The sequence below is a fragment of the Myotis davidii genome, unplaced genomic scaffold, assembly GCF_000327345.1.
Source record: "Myotis davidii unplaced genomic scaffold, ASM32734v1 scaffold830, whole genome shotgun sequence".
NCBI lineage: Eukaryota > Metazoa > Chordata > Mammalia > Chiroptera > Vespertilionidae > Myotis > Myotis davidii.
In genome coordinates, this window is record NW_006282202.1 from 353,817 (window position 1) to 360,661 (window position 6,845).

The window sequence follows — 6,845 nt, forward strand, 5'->3', positions numbered from 1 at the left end:
GCAGACCTTGGAGATATTGCAGGTTTGGTTCCAGACCACTGTAATAAGTAATACAGCCAGTATGACAATAAAGCAAGTTGTAATCTTTTTTTCTGGTCTTGCTTTCAATTTGTAAAATATGCTACACATAGACCAGCCCATGTGGCTCAGCGGTTGAGCCTTGACCTATGAATCAGGAGGTCATGGTTTGATTTCCGGTCAGGGCACATGATTCTCTCATCTTTTTTTTATTTTTCAGAGAGGAAGAGAGAGGGAGAGAGAGAAAGAAACATAAATGACAAGAGAGAATCATTGATTGGTTGTCTCCTGCACACTCCACACTGGGGATTGAGCCCACAATCCGGGCATGTGCCCTGACTGGGAATTGAACCTGACTTCCTGGTTCATAGGTCAACACTCAACCACTGAGCCACAGGCTCTCTCTCAATATTGATGTTTCTATCTCTCCATCTCCTTTCCTCTATGAAATCAATAAAAACATATTTAAACAAAAAATACATGCTACACCTGTGAGGCACTATAAAGCAAAGCACAATAAAACAAGGTGTGCATGTGTATATCTTGCATGGAAAATGTCAGGCAGAAAAATCATCTTCTTTCCCAAGCTTTTTGCCCAGGCAGAGGACAGACCCTCTCCACAAGCATGTCCACTTGATTTAAGATTAAGCTCTTCACCCACCTCCAACATAGGATCAGAGGTACATGCTCCCCAGGACTCAATGAGCAGGAGTTATCAGATGACACTAAATAGAGTGCAGCCCACCAGAGCCTGGGTGACGGGAGAGTGGGCCTGTTGGCCTCTTCAGGCTGGGAGCATTCGGCAGCCTGGCCCACCTTGTACATCCAGCCTGGGGAATGTGTACTTTCTACTCCCATCAGGTTCAAGAGTTGGAGGCTGGTAAAGAACATGCTTAGTCCTGACCAGTGTGGCTCGGTTGGAGTGTCCTCCCATACACCAAATGGTGGCGGGTTCAATCCCTGATGTTGGAAGGCAGCCAATTGATATTTCTCATATCACTGTTTCTCTCTCTCCCTCTCTCTAAAAATCTATTTTTAAAAAAATATATTTTATTGATTTTTTACAGAGAGGAAGGGAGAGAGATAGTTAGAAACATTGATGAGAGAGAAACATCGATCAGCTGCCTCCGCAACCCAGGTACATGCCCTTGACCGGAATCGAACCTGGGACCTTTCAGTCCGCAGGCCGATGCTCTATCCACTGAGCCAAACCGGTTTCGGCTAAAAATCTATTTTTTTAAAAAAATATATAAATTCATACTTAAAGCAAGTGAGGCAACAGAACAATGTCCACCCCCATGCCTCTTCACCCCAAGCCCCAAACTTCCTCCTCCCTAGAGAGAAATGCTCCAAGGACCCGGGGGGGAAACTAAGAAACAACCACTTTCTGGGACAGGCTCTGACAGCGGGAGCTGGGAAAAGCTGCCCACCCTGCCCAACAGGCTAGTGACTGAGAAGGATGCTGGCACGCCTCCCTCCAGCTGAGGTGGGGAATTATGCCCCTGGACCTGGCAACTGGGGAGCACAGGTGTGTCTGTGTTACCTAACACAGGTACCTAAGAACTGACCATGACTTTGAGAGCTGAGCAGTGAGTTCAGCCAGTACTGCTGTGTAGTATTGGAGCTGGTCTTCACCCTCTCGGCAGTCCTGCGGGTGTGCTTGGTCCCATGGGATTTGGGTAAGTCCAGTTTCAAACATTTTCCATCCTTCTTTTCCTCTAAGCCAATAGGGTGATCTCCTCAGCCCCTTTCCTTTGTCCTTATGCTCCTCTAAAGATGACCCCAAGTCCTAGACCAGTGATGGCGAACCTTTTGAGCTCAGCGTGTCAGCATTTTGAAAAATCCTAACTTAACTCTGGTGCCATGTCACATATAGAAATTTTTTGATATTTGCAACCATAGTAAAACAAAGACATATTTTTGATATTTATTTTATACATTTAAATGCCATTTAACAAAGAAAAATCAACCAAAAAAATGAGTTTGCATGTCACCTCTGACACGTGTGTCATAGGTTCGCCATCACTGTCCTAGACCCTTCTTTCCTGCCTCCACCAGAAGAAAATTCTTTATTGGAGGCTATTAGCCAAGTAAAATGAGCACTGGGCCACAAATATTATCTGGTATCTGGCCCCACCTTGGTCACCATCTGGCTGGCTGACCCTTGAAATGGGAAAATAACATCCACTCTCTGCCCTATGAAATGGGTGTGGGGCTGAAAAAAGGTCAGACATATTGTGTGCTGAGTCTGTGGGCACTGTGCCTGTCCTTTGGGGGCTGCTAAGACATGCTACCCACAGTGCCACAGATATACAATGTCTTTGGAGGAGCGGGAGCTGCTCAAGTCTTGTTTCCAGAAAATTAGTGATGACACTCAAAGGTCAGTGCAGCATTTGTAGGAAAGAAATCCACTGGTTGCCCTAGCTGGTTTGGCTCAGTGGACAGAGCATCAGCCTGCTGACTAAAGGGTCCCGGGTTCAATTCCAGTCAAGGGCACATGCCTGGGTTGCAGGCTCGGTCCCCAGTAGGGCACCTGCAGGAGGCAGCCAATCGATGATTCTCTCTCATCATGGATGTTTCTATCTCTCCCTCTCCCTTCCTCTCGGAAATCAATAAAAATATATAATAAAAAATAGTATTTAAAAAGAAAAAGGATGGAAGGAAGGAAGGAAGGAAGGAAGGAAGGAAGGAAAGAAAGAAAGAAAGAAAGAAAGAAAGAAAGAAAGAAAGAAAGAAAGGAAGGAAGGAAGAAAGAAAGAAGAAAGAGTCATAGTCCCTTCCCTCAGGGAACACCAAGTCTTATATGTGGCACTCATTCTGCCACATGGCATCCTCAACTGTGCATCTGAGCATACCCATTTGCCCTCTTTTCCTCAACATCCTTCCCTCTAATAAATCACCATGTAAAAACCAGTGATGGCCAGGCCCTTGCCCCATGCATGCTTGGACCCCCACACCCTTCCCTTGGTGTGGTGTGACAGCCAACTCCAAAGAGCTGGTTTCCTGAAAGGCAGAAATGAGATGAAGGAAAAAACATGGAGACCCTACAACCTAGCCAGCCTTGGAGGACAAGCAAAGGCTGGGGGACCCAGCTCTTTGTTATTGTTGTTAATCCTCACCGGAGGATATTTTTCCATTGACTTTCAGAGAGAGTGGAAAGGAGGGAGAGAGACACAGAGAGAGAGAGAAACACTCATATATGATTCAACCCTCTCTGCTTAATTGGCTCAAGTAGTGACATGCAGCCAGGCCCCATTCATTGTCCGTTGTGTAGTTTCAGCTCCAATCTGTTTAGGTTAAAAAACCAAACACCTCACCCAGGCTCCCCAAGCCTCCCTGCTATCACTCTGCACCCTCCGTCCCTCACCCACATGGACAGAAAGGGGCCACATGCTAGCCTAACAAGCTCAGGGAATGTCTGCATGGAAGCCTTGCAAACTCAGAGACCTAAAGTAACCACAAACGATGTTCTGAAATGAAACTCTTTACATTTAAAAGCAGTCTATGGTTGGGAGTCATGTCCTCGGGCCGGTATGTTCCCAGACAAAGATCAACTTTGATCTTAACTGAGCCTATTGTCTTTTTGCATCTATGATAAGGTACCTTTGGAATGTCAGGGTAACTTGTAACCTCCCTTTTTCTGGACCACTCAGGGCACAACCAATGCATCAGGGCAAAGACCACAAATTTCTTCATTGTTATTGTTATCCTGTTAGCTATTGACTGTTAACTATCTTGCATGCACCTAAGTGAAAGAAATGTCTATCATTTTACTTTTTATCTAATCCTAGAGCCCCCTCCCCCCACTTTGCTTTCTCCCACCTCCTTAATCTATCACCAATGGATTTCATGTAACCCACTTACATCTCCGCCTTTGATGGTAATTTATAAAACAAGACACATTCTCCTGAGCATTATCTCAGTTCATTGAGATTTTGCTTTCCAGCAGTTGTGGACAGTTTGGCCCAAATAAACTCACAAAAATTCTTTACAGGTTTAAATGTTTCTTACGTTAACATTACTCTGAGCGATTTATGCACACAAAAAATATTGCCCTAATTCTTGGCACTTGGAAGGAAACACTTTGCTTACTTTAGTAAATTTGTAAACCAAAATGGGGGTGCCCACCAGCCTAGCTGTGGAATGTATCTAGACACTGCAAAATAAATTTCCTGATCTGAGGCTAAATTCCTCTGCTTAGAATAAAACCCTCTGCTCAACCTTGAAAATAGACAGCCAAGGTCCAAGCAGGCCTCAGCATATTGCTTGCTAATTCCAAAAAATAATTCCAAAGAGGACTGGCTGCAAAAATATATTTATTAGTTGTTACATGAACACCAGAATAAGTCTCCCAGCACAGACTTTCCTAGAACAGAATTACAAGCAAACAGGAAATTCTGGGTGGACATGCTCACGTGCAAACTTTGTGAGATTAAAATGCTAACTGTGCTGTTTTCTTTTATTTTTATTTATTTATTGATTAATTTATTTGAGAGAGAGAGAAACATTGCTTTGATGTTCCACTTTTTAAAAAAAATTATTTACTTCAGAGAAGAAGTGATAGGGAGAGAGAGATAGAAAGATCAATTATGAGAAAGAATTATTAATCATCTGCCTCCTGCACACAACCTCCCACCCCCACCCCACCACCACCACCACTGGGGATTGAGCCCATAACCTGGGCATATGCCCTTGACCAGGAATCGAACCCAGGGCCCTTCAGTCCATAGGCCTACCACTGAACAAAACCGTCTAGGGTTGGTGTTGGACTTATTTATGCATTCATTTGTTGCTTCTTGTATGTGCCCTGACCAGAGACCAAACTCCCAACCTTGGTGTATCAGGGCAATGCTTTAACCAACTGAGCTACCCAGCCAGGGTCACAACTGTGCTGTTTTCACAGCGTGCTGTATCACAATTCAGATGTTTTGTACTAATGTTTCCTTCTTCACCACACCCCAAATGGGGGATTCCTGTTGTTGAATTGGTGCCAATGACTATTGGTTGACAACGCCAATCATCATGGAAGTAAATATATTTATTGGAGTGAACCTGCTTTTGCTCAAAATTTCTAGATTGTCTCCTTTGACACTTCCTTCAGAGCCAATTTAAGCTTGTGGATGAAAGGGGCCATATGCTAACCTGACTAGTTCAGGGAAGGTCTGCATGGCGGTTGTACAAACTCAAAGACCTAAAATAACCACAAAAGATGGTCTGAAAATTAAATATTTAACTACAAACAGGTTATGGTGGGTAGTTTCCCCCTCTTTGCTTTCTCCCACCTCCCTAATCTATCACCAATGAATCTCATGTAACCCACTTACATATTTTCCTTTTGATGGTAAATTTATAAAAGCAAGGTATGAACTCCCCATTCTCTGGAGCATTATCTTAATTCATTGAGGTTCTGATTCCCAGCATGTGTCAACAGTTTGGCTCAAATAAGCTCACAAAATTCTTTACAGTTGTGAATGTTTTTTACATTAACAAGCTGCACATAAAACCCAGAAATATCATTTAAAGTTAGGTTTGGGGATAAAGGTGGACTCTCTTGAAGTGGAAATTGTATGCTCCATTCTTTCTTTTTATAATTATGAAACTAATCTCTCTCTCCCGTCCCTGCTCTTTTGCTTTGGCTACCAAATACTTTAAAGACATTTATTTTATTTTATTTTTGTTTCTTTTTTTGTTAATCCTCACCTGAGGATATTTTTCCATTGATTTTTGGAGAGAGTGGAAGGGAGGAAGGGAAGAAGGGAGGGGGAGAGGGAAGAGAGGGAGAAAGAGAAAGAGAAAGAAACATTGATGTGGGAGAGACACATGGATTGGTTGCCTCCCATATGCACCCCAACTGGGCCAGGGATTGAACCTGCAACCTAGTTACATGCCCTTGAGTGGGAATCAAACATGTGACCCTTTGGTGTGTGGGCCAATGCTCTAACCACTGAGCAACTGGACAGGGCTCAGAGACATTTATTTATTTTAATATGTTATTTGCTATTTATACATTAACCATTTGAATATGTAATTGATAAAGAATTCAATTTGAAATATAGATAACACTGCCTGAATTTAACAATTCCATTATGTAATTTTTTAAAAAATTTATATTTATTGATTTCACAGAAAGGAAGGGAGAGGGAGAGAGAGATAGAAACATCAGGAGAGAGGGTTTTTCTGCTTCTCTGTTTGACGATCACAAGGGGGCTCTCACATCGCCTGGTGCCGTGACTGTTGGTTCTATGAGGCTCCGGCGTGAAGAGGACACACCATGAAAGGCCATTCCAGTTCTTTCAAAGTGCCACTGTGACTGACCTGAGAGTTGGTGGGTCCATTGCCGTTCACCTTCAGAGAAGCCAAAGTCTGAGACAACAGGTTTCTGCAGAGAAAGATTTGTGCGCCAGGCCAGCCAAATGACGAGACGGGAAACAAGGCTCTGATCAGCCTCCTGGATAAAGACTTACAGCAAATATAAAGGATAATGGTACAGAGAAGTGATGCATATTTATTAATTATAATTAAGGAGCCTTTATTAGACATTCTTGGAGCCAAGTCATCTAAGAAGATGGCGGCGATATAGGCAGACGCGTCCCTGGTCGTGTCCCGGAGCAAATGGAGTGAGCAGCTGAAACTAATAACACCCACCCCGAATTGGCGAAATTGCTCAGCTGGTGAGACGGTTTGCAGCCGGGAAGGGCAGAACTCCCCTGGAAAGGTAAAAAAAACAAAACAGGGATTTGGGCAGGAAAGTTTGCCAGACCTCTGAGCCCAGAGGGTCAGAGGGAGACCGGGTAGCAGACAGCCACGTCCCTTGGGACCGGCACAGC